At 43.0% G+C, this 15462-nt stretch overlaps 1 long non-coding RNA gene across 2 annotated transcripts in view; it reads right to left on the reverse strand.

Moving 5' to 3' along the window:
- Positions 1–1815: 1815 nt before the first annotated feature.
- LOC134943891 (uncharacterized) overlaps positions 1816–15462 on the reverse strand; it is a 164175-nt gene continuing 150528 nt past the window's right edge. For both annotated transcript variants that reach the window (XR_010181812.1, XR_010181813.1), the window contains exons 2-4: positions 3268–3333; positions 2976–3188; positions 1816–2564 (exon numbers count right to left, since the gene is read on the reverse strand). This is a non-coding gene — a long non-coding RNA (uncharacterized LOC134943891). The remainder of the gene's footprint in view (positions 2565–2975; positions 3189–3267; positions 3334–15462) is intronic.

The raw sequence follows: 15462 nt of genomic DNA on the forward strand, positions 1-15462 counted from the left end.
TGCCCACCACTGCGCCTGCCACAATCAAGCCAGTGTAGATATACAGATGCAGTCACGCTCATTTAGCCTGCAGCTTGGTGTATTACAGCAAGCCAGGCACGACCAGTGTGCCCGTGACTAGGACGTGTGTGTGCATCTAAGTACGTGTGCCCATGGGTATTGTACTTGATCAGTCCTGAGCAATGTCACGAGCAAGCCTATGTCTGCCACATGAAACCGCCCAACACTGCACCTGATGTTCCTGAATTAGTTGTTAGAGACCGTGGGAGCGCACATATTGGGCATACACACTGGGCAATATGCCCCTTATGTGGTTCCGATTCAGCATACCGGGGAAATTTAGTTCTAGTGTGTACCATGCTTAAAACTATTGATTTATTGTTACACTTATTCACTGAGATTGTGTTGCAGAGACTGCACAATTGTAACCAAAATAATTTGGAGACCTGTGGCAGACTACTGTGTGTTATAGATACCTAGGGGTATATTTACTAAGGTTCCAATTTTGACCGATTTTTTTTTTTCAAAGTCTCATCTCGGGAATTTACTAAACAGAAATCTCGGCAGTGATGAGGGTATTCGTAATGTACTTCACGACAGAGTTTCAAAATACGAATGAATACACCATCGGCCAAACACGACTGTTTAGGTATTGAATACAGTAATTTACCAAAAATTTGTATTTGTAATTACCACCGTGAAAGGACCATGGCGTCCGTGAAAATTAGAGATTCATAAAAAAATATGAAAATAAAATAGACCTGCTTCTGAAAAGCGTGTTTAGATGTGTTTCATCTTAAACATAAATTGCACCAACATTTTTGGCAACATAAAAACGAATATAAGCACCTGATTACAATCTCACCCTCACAAATGGCTATTGGCCTGTGTTGCTGTAAAATTATGTGTTCAGATGTATTCCTGACACTGCTCCATCATTTTCACATGAACCAGGGCCACAAAACTCACGATGGTTAGCATGTTGAATAGGCTCGGAGGATGCTGCGCAAGGCTTTTTGGTTTATGTGGCCTATTAAGAGCCCATACAGCTAATCCAGACTACATACAATACACATTAACCGTGTGTGTGACTTTACAATTTTGAATTCCAACCTGAAACAACACACTGTCACTCTGTCTTAGCCTTGACCACACTCCTGACTATGTAGAACTTACCTTAAAATGACAGCTTTCAGGCTGAGTGTGTCGATGTCCTTTCAATCGTACCTTTGCTAAAATTTGCATTTGATGAATTGTTATAGTCTGCTTTTAAAGAATTTGACATGTGTAATGTGACTTAACACAGTTTATAAAATAATATTGCTGACCTCACTCACATTATTGTAACAAATATACACACTTGTGTTGTCTGCATTGTCTGCATTGCAAAGTGACCTAGATTTTACAATATTGTGGCAGAACCAGGAGTGTCATTGGCATACAGTCATGTCAGCTTTCTATGGGCTTGGTGGCATGGCCGATGTGCACAGGTGACTGAGTTATAACACACGTTGAGCATAATCCACCTAGGGCCAGACAGTATATTTGTAGTAATAGAGACTTATTCTAGCAAATAAGGAGGATGATACTCATTAGGTACTTAATATTTGTGACTGAGAATAGGTTCAACAGATGTGGCCTATTCTAGCCAAGCCATTATGTAATGACAGTAAGTTCTGAAATGTGTGTGAGCAACATTGTCTAAATAATGACATAATCTAAATTAACTCATTCAAACTATATTTATGGCGGACACAAATCAGGTAACTTATGTTTAAACAAATCTGTTTATTAACTTTATAAAACAAACTCCTAATATTTATTACAACATGACATTGTTTACCCCCCTAAGAAGATTACACCTGCAGCGGCCTACTTTATGTTTTTGTGAACCCTTAGAGCTGGCAGAGTCTGGGCCAGGCACGTTAGATCTTCCTCTGTCTGATCTCCTTACTGGGGAGGTAACTGGCGTATTTATTGGGGTGGTTGTTCCGGAGCTGGTGCTCCCTTGTTGTGTGTGTAATAAAGTTATATTGCGGCTGAGATTAGTAAGTGTGGCGTTAAGTTGAGTATTTGAGGCCGTGTTATTCTCAATGATTCTGCCTAGGCTTTCAGTAAGACTATTGTTTGTTTCCAGCAGATTGAGGTCGTTTTGGTGCTGCCTCATTTGTTCATCCGTAATACGGGCCAAAGTGTTCATCATGTGGCTGTTGTCAACCCGCATTTGCTCCATACAAGTAGCTATTTTACTCATCTCTGAATTTTGTCAGCTGATAGTGCGACTGATTCTCGGCAGGTAATGTGGCAGACTTGAGAGCAGTTGAGTTTGTCTGCGAAGACAGTCTAAATTGTGCGACTGTTGTGTTGCCCAGCTGTCCCAAAATGCCTGCTCTGGGTTTTGAGCCTGTGGTTTGGCTGGGCTCATTTGTGGTTGCGGAGGAGTTGGTGGCGGAGGCAGAGACATAGGTGCGTGCTTGGTCTGGTAGTGTCTATTGGCTGCAGGTCAAGCACAAAAGTAACCTCCATATCAGCTGGCTGGTGGGCCGGTGTCATGCTGGCATCATCTGTGTGTGGTTTAATGTGAGAACATTGTATTACTATCTGCAATTTTTTTTTAAAGTTTTGCCTAATTGTTTTAGCTATATGGATAGGTTAGACTACATCTATGATGGCAATACACTAAAAACACCCTGCTTTAAATAAAGTTAACAATACACAATGGTCCAGTATTATACTGTGTGTAATCTTGACATTCGGATTTGTTTGAGCAAAATATGCTAGTGTAAGCTTCAAATGTTCAAACATAAAAATAGCTAAATTTATTAAGGTGCTTTAAAGGGCTGGACATTTCCAAACCATCCTTTTATTGTATTATTTGTTAATGTAATAGGATTACTGTGTGTGTTTGCTTATTAGCTAATTATGTGTAATGTTCAGTGTGTTATGTGTTGCAATGTTAATTTGTTTGGACTCACCTGGAAGTTGAGGGGACTGTGGTTCACGTGCTGGGGAAGGCGCCAACAAATCAGCCGGTGGCCTTAATGAGACCGTAGATATGCGTCGCATTGGCGGAGATGCAGATTGTGGTGTCGGCAGATCGGGACGGTGTCTTTTATGTGCCACGTGTTTCCGCGTGGCGGATCCATGGCTCGTGCGCATTTGCGCAGTCGGGTGATGCCAGGATGAACCTATTTGAAACAACTGAACTTTATTATTTTGTACAAATAATTTCCAGCCACCTTAAGAATAATTTCAATAATACTTTACCTGCAGCACCAGCAGCCCCATGTGCGACATTTGGGGTAGTAGTGGGGCGTGTTCTTTTTGATGCCACTGTAACAAAATTAAGTTTGAGGTTTGTACACACAAATGTATTTGCAAATAACATAACAAACAGTCACCATTTCTCCATTATGAATGGCAAACACACAGGGGTGTAACGCGGGTGGCTCCAGTGGAGCGTGAGCTCCGGGCGCTGAAAAAACATTAGAGGACGCGCTTGAAGCAGAGTGGGATTATCAGGTCTCGGATGGCAGTTCTAGGATATTATTTTCATTGAGGCATTGGAAGATTATCAGATCTGCGGGGGGTCAGTTGTGGGGCATTTTATAATTCAGAGATTAGGGGGGTTATCAGGTCTGTGGGGGTCACATTTTGGACTTTATTTTCATTACGGAATTGGGGGGTTGTGAGTTCAGGCGGGACATTTATAGTGTTTTTAATTTATTCCAAGTAAATAGTTAAATACAGCTACTTCCATAGCGGCTCTTCCATGATGTAATGGGTATAAGGGGCTCATCCATAGTGTAACATGTATAAGGAGCTCTATTGTGCGGTGTATCGTGTATAAGGGGCTCTACTGCGTGGCATAACGTGTATAAGGGGTACTGTGTGGTGTAATGTGAATAAAATATACTACTGTGCGGTGTAATGTGAATTGGTACTATTCTCTGGCCACGCACCTTTCTAATGAAGCCATTATTTATTACCAGTTATTTATATAATGCACACATATTCCGCATTGCTTTACAGAGAATATTCACATCTGTCCCTGCTCCAGTCTATATTCCTTACACACACACACACACACACACACACACACACACACACACACACACACACACACACACACACACACACACACACACACACACCAGGGTTAATTTTTGTTGGGAACCAATTAACCTACCAGTATATTTTTGTATTGTGGGAGGAAACCAGAGTACCCTGGCCCATCTAGGAGTGGCACTGCAGTGTCAGACAGGATGGCCCTTCAAAAAAATAGTCCCCAAACATCACATGATGCAAAGAAAAATCAAAGAAAAAAGAGGTGCAAGATGGAATTGTCCTTGGGCCCTCCCACCCACCCTTATGTTGTATAAACAGGACATGAACACTTTAACAAACCCATCATTTCAGCGACAAGGTCTGCCACACGACTGTGACTGAAATGACTGGTTGGTTTGGGCCCCCACCAAAAAAGAAGCAATTAATCTCTTCTTGCACAAACTGGCTCTACAGAGGCAAGATGTCCACCTCATCATCATCCTCCGATATATCACCGTGTACATTCCCCTCCTCACAGATTATCAATTCATCCCCACTGGAATCCACCATCTCAGGTCCCCGTGCACTTTCTGGAGGCAATTGCTGCTTGTGAATGTCTCCACGGAGGAATTGATTATAATTAATTTTAATGAACATCATCTTCTCCACATTTTCTGGAAGTAACCTCGTACGCCGATTGCTGACAAGGTGAGCGGCGGCACGAAACACTCTTTCGGAGTACACACTGGAGGGAGGGCAACTTAGGTAGAATAAAGCCAGTTTGTGCAAGGGCCTCCAAATTGCCTCTTTTTCCTGCCAGTATACGTACGGACTGTCTGACGTGCCTACTTGGATTCGGTCAATCATATAATCCTCCACCATTCTTTCAATGGTGAGAGAATCATATGCAGTGACAGTAGACGACATGTCAGTAATCGTTGGCAGGTCCTTCAGTCCGGACCAGATGTCAGCATCAGCAGTCGCTCCAGACTGCCCTGCATCACCGCCAGCGGGTGGGCTCGGAATTCTGAGCCTTTTCCTCGCACCACCAGTTGCGGGAGAATGTGAAGGAGGAGCTGTTGACGGGTCACATTCCGCTTGACTTGACAATTTTCTCACCAGCAGGTCTTTGAACCCCTGCAGACTTGTGTCTGCCGGAAAGAGAGATACAACGTAAGTTTTAAATCTAGGATTGAGCACGGTGGCCAAAATGTAGTGCTCTGATTTCAACAGATTGACCACCCGTGAATCCTGGTTAAGCAAATTAAGGGCTCCATCCACAAGTCCCACATGCCTAGCGGAATCGCTCTGTTTTAGCTCCTCCTTCAATGTCTCCAGCTTCTTCTGCAAAAGCCTGTTGAGGGGAATGACCTGACTCAGGCTGGCAGTGTCTGAACTGACTTCACGTGTGGCAAGTTCAAAGGGTTGCAGAACCTTGCACAACGTTGAAATCATTCTCCACTGCGCTTGAGACAGGTGCATACCACCTCCTTTGCCTATATCGTGGGCAGATGTATAGGCTTGAATGGCCTTTTGCTGCTCCTCCATCCTCTGAAGCATATAGAGGGTTGAATTCCGCCTCGTTACCACCTCCTGCTTCAGATGATAACAGGGCAGGTTCAGGTGTGTTTGGTGGTGCTCCAGTCTTCTGTACGCGGTGCCTGAACGCCGAAAGTGGCCCGCAATTCTTCGGGCCACCGACAGCATCTCTTGCACGCCCCTGTCGTTTTTTAAATAATTCTGCACCACCAAATTCAAGGTATGTGCAAAACATGGGACGTGCAGGAATTTGCCCAGATGTAATGCACGCACAATATTGCTGGCGTTGTCCGATGTCACAAATCCCCAGGAGAGTCCAATTGGGGTAAGCCATTCTGCGATGATCTTCCTCAGTTGCCGTAAGAGGTTTTCAGCTGTGTGCGTATTCTGGAAAGCGGTGATACAAAGCGTAGCCTGCCTAGGAACGAGTTGGCGTTTGCGAGATTCTGCTACTGGTGCCGCCGCTGCTGTTCTTGCGGCAGGAGGCAATACATCTACCCAGTGGGCAGTCACAGTCATATAGTCCTGAGTCTGCCCTGCTCCACTTGTCCACATGTCCGTGGTTAAGTGGACATTGGGTACAGCTGCATTTTTTAGGACACTGGTGAGTCTTTTTCTGAGGTCTGTGTACATTTTCGGTATCGCCTGCCTAGAGAAATGGAACCTAGATGGTATTTGGTACCGGGGACACAGTACCTCCAACAAGTCTATAGTTGGCTCTGCAGTAATGATGGATACCGGAACCACGTTTCTCACCGCCCAGGCTGCCAAGGCCTCAGTTATCCGATTTGCAGCAGGATGACTGCTGTGATATTTCATCTTCCTCGCAAAGGACTGTTGGACAGTCAATTGCTTACTGGAAGTAGTACAAGTGGTCTTCCGACTTCCCCTCTGGGATGACGATCGATTCCCAGCAGCAACAACAGCAGCGCCAGCAGCAGTAGGCGTTACACTCAAGGATGCATCGGAGAAATCCCAGGCAGGAGAGGACTCGTCAGACTTGCCAGTGACATGGCCTGCAGGACTATTGGCTTTCCTGGGTAAGGAGGAAATTGACACTGAGGGAGTTGGTGGTGTGGTTTGCGGGAGCTTGGTTACAAGAGGAAGGGATTTACTGGTCAGTGGACTGCTTCCGCTGTTGCCCAAAGTTTTTGAACTTGTCACTGACTTATGATGAATGCGCTGCAGGTGACATATAAGGGAGGATGTTCCGAGGTGGTTAACGCCCTTACCTCTACTTATTGCCTGACTTAAACAAACCACCTCACCATCAGAATCCTCCTTGTCAATTTCCTCCCCAGCACCAGCAACACCCATATCCTCATCCTGGTGTACTTCAACACTGACATCTTCAATTTGACTATCAGGAACTGGACTGCGGGTGCTCCTTCCGGCACTTGCAGGGGGTGTGCAAATGGTGGTAGGCGCAAGCTCTTCCCGTCCAGTGTTGGGAAGGTCAGGCATCGCAACCGACACAAATTGGACTCTCCTTGGGGATTTGTGATTTAGAAGAACGCACAGTTCTTTGCTGTGCTTTTGCCAGCTTAAGTCTTTTATTTTTTCTAGCGAGAGGATGAGTGCTTCCATCATCATGTAAAGCTGAACCACTAGCCATGAACATAGGCCAGGGCTCAGCCGTTCCTTGCCACTCCGTGTTGTAAATGGCATATTGGCAAGTTTACGCTTCTCCTCAGACGCTTTTAATTTTGATTTTTGGGTCATTTTACTGATATTCTGTGTTTTGGATTTTACATGCTCTGTACTATGACATTGGGCATCGGCCTTGGCAGACAACAAGGCAATGACTAGTGGCAGCAGCTTCAGCACGAGGTGGAAGTGGATCTTGATCTTTCCCTATTTTTTTAACCTCCACATTTTTGTTCTCCATATTTTAATGCACACAACTAAAAGGCACCACAGGTATACAATGTAGATGGATGGATAGTATACTTTATGTATGACGAGTGACGACACAGAGGTAGGTACAGCAGTGGCCTACCGTACTGCTATATACAGTATAATGGACCTGGTGGACACTGTCAGCAGACTGCGTTTATAGTATTAAAAAAAAGACACCACAGTTATACAATGTAGATGGATGGATAGTATACTTATGGACGACGAGTGACGACACAGAGGTAGGTACAGCAGTGGCCTACCGTACTGCTATATACAGTATAATGGACCTGGTGGACACTGTCAGCAGACTGCATTTACAGTATAAAAAAAAAAGACACCACAGGTATACAATGTAGATGGATGGATAGTATACTTATGGACGATGAGTGACGACACAGAGGTAGGTACAGCAGTGGCCTACCGTACTGCTATATACAGTATAATGGACCTGGTGGACACTGTCAGCAGACTGCGTTTATATTATAGTATAAAAAAAAAGAAGACACCACAGGTATACAATGTAGATGGATGGATAGTATACTTATGGACGACGAGTGACGACACAGAGGTAGGTACAGAAGTGGCCTACCGTACTGCTATATACAGTATAATCGACCTGGTGGACACTGTCAGCAGACTGCGTTTATAGTATAAAAAAAAGACACCACAGGTATACAATGTAGATGGATGGATAGTATACTTATGGACGACGAGTGACGACACAGAGGTAGGTACAGCAGTGGCCTACCGTACTACTATATACAGTATGATGGACCTGGTGGACACTGTCAGCAGACTGCAGTTATAGTGTAAAAAAAGACACCACAGGTGTACAATGTAGATGGATGGATAGTATACTTATGGATGACGAGTGACGACACAGAGGTAGGTACAGCAGTGGCCTACCATACTGCTATATACAGTATAATGGACCTGGTGGATACTGTCAGCAGACTGCGTTTATAGTATAAAAAAAAGACACCACAGGTATACAATGTAGATAGATGGATAGTATACTTATGGACGACGAGTGACGACACAGAGGTAGGTACAGCAGTGGCCTACCGTACTGCTATATACAGTATAATGGACCTGGTGGACACTGTCTGCAGACTGCGTTTATATTATAGTATAAAAAAAAGACACTACATTTATACAATGTAGATGGATGGATAGTATACTTATGGACGACGAGTGACGACACAGAGGTAGGTACAGCAGTGGCCTACCGTACTGCTATATACAGTATAATGGACCTGGTGGACACTGTCAGCAGACTGCGTTTATATTATAGTATAAAAAAAAGACACCACAGGTATACAATGTAGATGGATGGATAGTATACTTATGGACGATGAGTGACGACACAGAGGTAGGTACAGCAGTGGCCTACCGTACTGCTATATACAGTATAATGGGCCTGGTGGACACTGTCAGCAGACTGCTAAACTAGTATAAAAAAAAGCCACCACAGGAGTGGTTTTCAGGCAGACAAACGTATACTGGTGGTCACTGTCAGCAAAACTGTGCACTGTACTCCTGCTATAGCTGCTCCCTAGTCCCCACAATTAAGCAGTGTGAGCACTCAGCACAGATATATCATGCAGCACACTGAGCACAGATATGGTATGGAGCGTTTTTTTCAGGCAGAGAACGGATAAAATACTGGTGGTCACTATTAGCAAAACTCTGCACTGTACTCCTCCTAACAGCTGCTCCCCAATCCTCCCCACAATAAGCTAAGCAATCAGATCAACTTTGTAGTATATAACTATATAAACGGAGAGGACGCCAGCCACGTCCTCTCCCTATCAATCTCAATGCACGTGTGAAAATGGCGGCGACGCGCGGCTGCTTATATAGAATCCGAATCTCGTGAGAATCCGACAGCGGGATGATGACATTCGGGCGCGCTCGGGTTAGCCGAGCAAGGCGGGAGTATCCGAGTCTGCTCGGACCTGTGTAAAAAAGGTAAAGCTCGGGTTGGTTCGGTTTCTCAGAAACTGAACCCGCTCATCACTAGCAAACACATACCTCACACAAAAACAACACCGAAAATACATTAGGTCTATATTGTGTAATGCCACTTCTGCAAAATGTTGAAAAAACAATGCAACATACATGGACACACGTGTGTAGCTTACAATGCCATACAGATGATTGATACAATCACAATTTTGACCACATACAATTATACTACAATAACAGACTACATACAAAATGCTAAATTCATTATCCAAATATGTATTTAGGAACACTAACACTATTTTTGAAATATCCAACCACCACCAAGAATAACCTCTTAGTTAAAAAAAAAAAAAACATGCCAAGCACATAGACCCTCATTCCGAGTTGATCGGTCGCAAGGTGAATTTAGCAGAGTTACACACGCTAAGCCTACGCCTACTGGGAGTGTATCTTAGCATCTTAAAATTGCGAACGAAGTATTCGCAATATTGCGATCACAAACTACTTAGCAGTTTTAGAGTAGCTCCACACTTACTCTGCCTGTGCGATCAGTTCAGTGCTTGTCGTTCCTGGTTTGACGTCACAAACACACCCAGCGTTCGCCCAGGCACTCCCCCGTTTCTCCGGCCACTCCTGCGTTTTTCCCGGAAACGGTAGCGTTTCCATCCACACGCCCATAAAACGCTGTGTTTCCGCCTAGTAACACCCATTTCCTGTCAATCACACTACGATCGCCTGAGCGAAGAAAAAGCCGTGAGTAAAAATACTATCTTCATTGTAATATTACTTGGCGCAGTCGCAGTGCGAATATTGCGCATGCGTACTAAGCGGATTTTCACTGCGATGCGATGAAAAATACCGAGCGAGCGACTCGGAATGAGGGCCATAGTACATACATTGGCATTGTACATCACCTGGATATTTTGCCCAAATTCCTAGACAAATCACATAAAAAAACACACAAAAAAATGCGATCATGTGTCCTAAACACAAAAAGCAAAAATCATCTTACTTAAACATTCAAAGAGAAATGGTGTTTGGCCCCATGAACCATCTCCAAACATTGCATAATAAGGGACATTTCACAAGCCAAACAAACAAGCTAAGAACCTAATTAGCAGAAGACATTCCAAACATACTGGAACATTTACACAAACAATACTGATAGGCTCAATAGCACAAACTAATAGACACTAAACTAGCATATGCAAAATGTTCAACAAAACAGTACTTTAATGATTATAAAAAAAAAAAAAATGATTAAAATATTTAACATAACTCACCATCCTGCCTGGGCCGATCTGAATCACACACATAAGTGGCACCAATCACTTTGGCAGGAATTAAGGTCCGCACGGGCTCCTCCCACTCAGCATATATTGCTATAAACGGATGGCCGCCCCCGGTTTGGTGGGCAGACTTTGCCTCCTTGGCCATCTTTGCCTTGACAAGGTGCTTTATGTCGTAAAAGCGTTTATGACATGTGTCCTCAGTACTTCTCACAACACCCTCGCTGTTCACAGCGGCAACAACTTTCCCCCAACACTCTTTCTGCGAGATGTGACCTTGGAGGACTCACCACCAAAGAGCAAGCAATGATGGTGCATCAGCTAACCCACCAACGCAACATTTTCAGCGTAACTAAATTTAATGTTGCGCCCCGTCTTCGTAGTGGTGCGTGGCTGCGGAGCAACAACACCATCACTCTCACTCTCACTAGAAGCCGCAGCAGCAACCTCACCCTCCTCATCAACCTCACCTGCCCCCTCCGCCTCACTAACCTCCTCCCTCTCACTAATCTTATGTCCTGATGTACATCTCTTTATTTCAATGAATCATGCAGTATGAAGATTATGTATTTTATTTCTTATTGGTTGTTCTCCTTTTACTTACTCTCCTTCTACTTCCTTCTTCCTTCTACTTCCTGATCACATGTTCATCTGTGCAGCCAGATTCTTAAAGGTACACTACCTCATCTAACTAATGCACACAAACTATCTTCCCCTTCATTTCATATATGTAAATTAATATATTTCTTTAAAACACATAAAATTGATTTTACGTTCAACCAATTAAACATACAGCAATATGCTGACTGAATTTGAGCATGAACATTAACCCATAATATACAATACACATTGAACTGGAAAATATTTTTTTAACAAATTATGAGCTTTAAGATGAAAGTCTTATCTGCTCAATAAGCCTTGTAGGAGGTTTAATGACTCTGTTTGCTTTCGTCTGAGTATATGATCCTTCACTCAAAGAAACAGACACAATAGAATCACTTGGTGCTGAGGATATTATAGGTGGTTGATCTCATCTTGACATGGTGCATCAGAAGATAAGAATGGGAATATAATCTTGAAATGGGACACATTCCTTGTCACAGTGTGATTGTCATTTCCTGCAACAACCATTGTTCCTTTCCTTTTCACTACAGTCAGTGGACTTGGGTGAAAAGCAGTCATGTCCTTACATACTACTTTTTGTTTCACCAGAACACGATCTCCTTCTTGTAAGTCTGAAACAATAGCTCTCCTTTTCCGGTCTGCATATTGTTTAGCCTTTTGTTTATTGGCAGAGTCCTTCTGTCTAACCTGATGAACTCTAGATGAAGGAGTCAAATTGATTTCTGGAAGAGTGGATCTCATTACTTTTCTTTGAAACATTAATGTCTGAGGAGGGACATTTGTTGTGGAATGAGGCACTGAGCGATATGGTCTGAGAAATTGATTTAGAGATTGTTGAATTGGAATTCGGGATACTTTACAAATCTTTATTTGCTTTCCAGATTACGTATGAAACGTTCAACAAGATCATTAGCCTGTGACCACAGGGGAGTGATTTTTTTGATGTCGTATTCCAAAATGTTTCATGAATTTGCTGAAATCATCACCTTGAAATGGCAGACCATTATCAGTCTTTATTGTTCCTGGAATTACATACGTAGTAAATGTTCTATCCAACGCTGCTAAAACAGATGTGGCAGATGTTGAAGATATTATTTCAATAACAGGATATCTTGAATATTCATCCACAGCCACTAGTACGTATTTACCATTGTATAATGGTCCATAGAAATCAACATCAACATTTTCCCAGACATTGTCAGGTAGATTAGTCATCCGCAATGGTTTACTGCTAGTTTGCGTAGAAAGAAGGGTGCATGTCATACAGTTACAGATTTCCGATTCAACAAGTTGCTCCATGGAGGGAAACCATACCTTTTCACGTAAAAGTTGTTTGGTCTTTATGATTCCTAAATGACTGGCATGGGCAATATCAATGACCCTCTTTCTCAAAACAGCTGGAATAACAATTTTGACACATCTGAGAATTATTGAATCATCATGTACAGTAAGTTCTTGACAATATTTATGAAGTGTTCTGAATTCTTGTTCCTCATCAGTTGAAAACAAAAACTGTCCCAGTCGCCAATCATTGGAAATGATGCAGTGTTTTACTGCTGACAAAACTTTATCTGAGGAAGAAGCCTCTTTGATGTTGGCACTAGTAAGTGAATCAGGAATTTAATTGTTAATTATAAAGTTCACATATTCCTCCACTGAAGTAGATTGCGATATGGCAGAAGGCAGAGGATTTCTGGACATGTAATCTGAGGGATTGTTAGCACCAGCTCTATGAATGATGGTGAAATGGTATGCCTGCAAACGTAAACCCCATCGCTGTATCCTAGCTGGTTGTTTGGATTTTGGAATTCCAAAAAGTGTCACTAGGGCTTGTTGATCAGTCTGGATTGTAAAGTCAATGCCGTATAGATAGAGATGAAGGCGTTCACAACCCCAGACTACTGCAAGAGCTTCCCTTTCTGGTTGAGAGTAACATTTTTAGACCTCTGTCAAACTGCGACTTGCACATGCTACAATATGATGATCCCCATGTGTATTCACCTGAGTCAAGATAGCTCCGAGCCCCACAGGACTGGCATCCACAATAAGTTCTGTATTCCAGTCAGTGTTGTAATATGATTGTGACACTATCCTGCAGACATCGTTTTATGTCATCAAATGCTTGTGATTGAGAGGAAGTCCATATGAATTTAGCATTTTTCTTTGTGAGTTCCCTAAGTGGGGCAGTCAGAGTAGCGTAATTTGGAATGAATTGGGAGCAATAGTTAGTCATCCCAAGAAACGACTTGACCTCACCAGCATTGGCAGGTTTGGACATATTTGTGATAGCCTGGACTTTTTGTGGATCAGGACCAACTCCATCTTGAGAAAAGATATGCCCAAAAAATGTGAGCTTCTGCTGAAGAAAGACGCATTTATCTTTATTCAGTGTTAAGTTTTTGGCTTGAAGACACTGCAGTACTTGGCGCAGAGCTACATCATGTTCCTGGCGTGTTGCTCCAAAAACCAGCATATCATCACTGTAATTGATGGCCTTTGGAACTGACTGTATAACCTGATTGATAGCATTTTGAAACACCTCTGCTGCAGATATGATTCCAAGTGATAGCCGTTTGTATCATCGTAACCCAACATGAGTTGAGAATGTTGTTATTTGCCATGACTCTTCATCAAGTCCCAGTTGATGATAACCTTTATTTAAATCCAATTTCGAAAAGAAACTCGCACCTGTGAGTCGATGTATGATATCATCCATAGTAGGAGTAATATGGCGCTCTCTTTTAATGGCAACATTAGGATGATGCATATCAACACATATTCTCACTGCATTTGGTTGACCTGGTTTGGGCACTACCACAATAGGGGATAACCATGGTGTCGGACCAGATACCTTTTCAATGTTATCTAAGTCTTCAAGGGCCTGAATGTTTTCTTCCACTTGCTTCCTTATGTTGATAGGAATACACCGATGTTCGTGAGCAATTGGGATAACTGAGTGATCAATGTGAAGATGAACTTGATAGTATTTTAGTTTTCCAATGTCATGAAAAAGATGATCATACTCCTGTAGTAAAACATCCACATCACTCCGTAGTGGTTTTGGGTCATGTAGGACAGGAGTGAGATTGGGAGGGTCATGTAAGACATGAGCGGAATCATGAGTGTGTGCCACAATTTGTATAAGACCCAACTCTGATGCAGTATCCAATCCCAAAAGATTACCTCTTGCTTACTTAGTGACATAAAATGCAGCTTTTCTCATTTTGTCATTATTGCGTGCAATTATGTCAAAAGAACCCTTTGGTGGACGAGGTCTTTTATTACCACAGGTGAATATTTTCACAGATGTTGGATTCAAAATTACTCTGCCATGCAACTTCTTGACACTGGTAGCATCCATTATATTTACAGAAGCACCGGAATCTATGAGAAAGTCAACAGAAGTGTGTTCTAGAGTGATGGCAGTTTTTGGACTGACCTTGTTTTTTCTAACTTGATGAATCATGTAGATAAATCCTTCTCACTTGTCATCACTGTCAGATGATTCTGCAGGCGGATCCATTGTAGAATGTCGATCCACACAATGCACTGTCTTTCGCCTGGATTAAAACTGCTGTGAAGATTGCCTAGGTGTAGACTTGATTTCCTTAGATCAACAGAGGAAAAGGGAATCATTTTGCCACATGCAGTGCAAATTTTACCTGTGGCAGGACAGTTTCCTGAATGTGGCTAGGAGCGTCCACACTTGTAACATGATCTAGATTTCCATGTCTCCAGAATGGTACTTGTGTCAGTGTGTAATTTATTGCACACTTGCAGCTGGGTCATGCCCCTGTCCATGGAGGTCATTCCAAGTTGTTCGCTCGTTGCCGATTTTCGCTATGCTGTGATTTGTTGCTAAATGTGCATGCGCATGGTATGCAGCGCGCATGCGCTTAGTTATTTATCTAAAAACTTAGCAGTTTTGCTGTTGTCCGTGCAGCGCTTTTCAGCCGCACTGCTGATTGGTGAGTGATTGACAAGAAAGGGGCATTTCTGGGTGGTAACTGAGCGTTTGCCAGGAGTGTGCTAAAAAATGCAGGCGTGTCAAGTAAAAATGCAGGAGTGGCTGAGAAACGGGGGAGTGGCTGGCCGA

The sequence above is a fragment of the Pseudophryne corroboree genome, chromosome 7 (assembly GCF_028390025.1).
Source record: "Pseudophryne corroboree isolate aPseCor3 chromosome 7, aPseCor3.hap2, whole genome shotgun sequence".
In the NCBI taxonomy this organism is placed as follows: Eukaryota; Metazoa; Chordata; class Amphibia; order Anura; family Myobatrachidae; genus Pseudophryne; species Pseudophryne corroboree.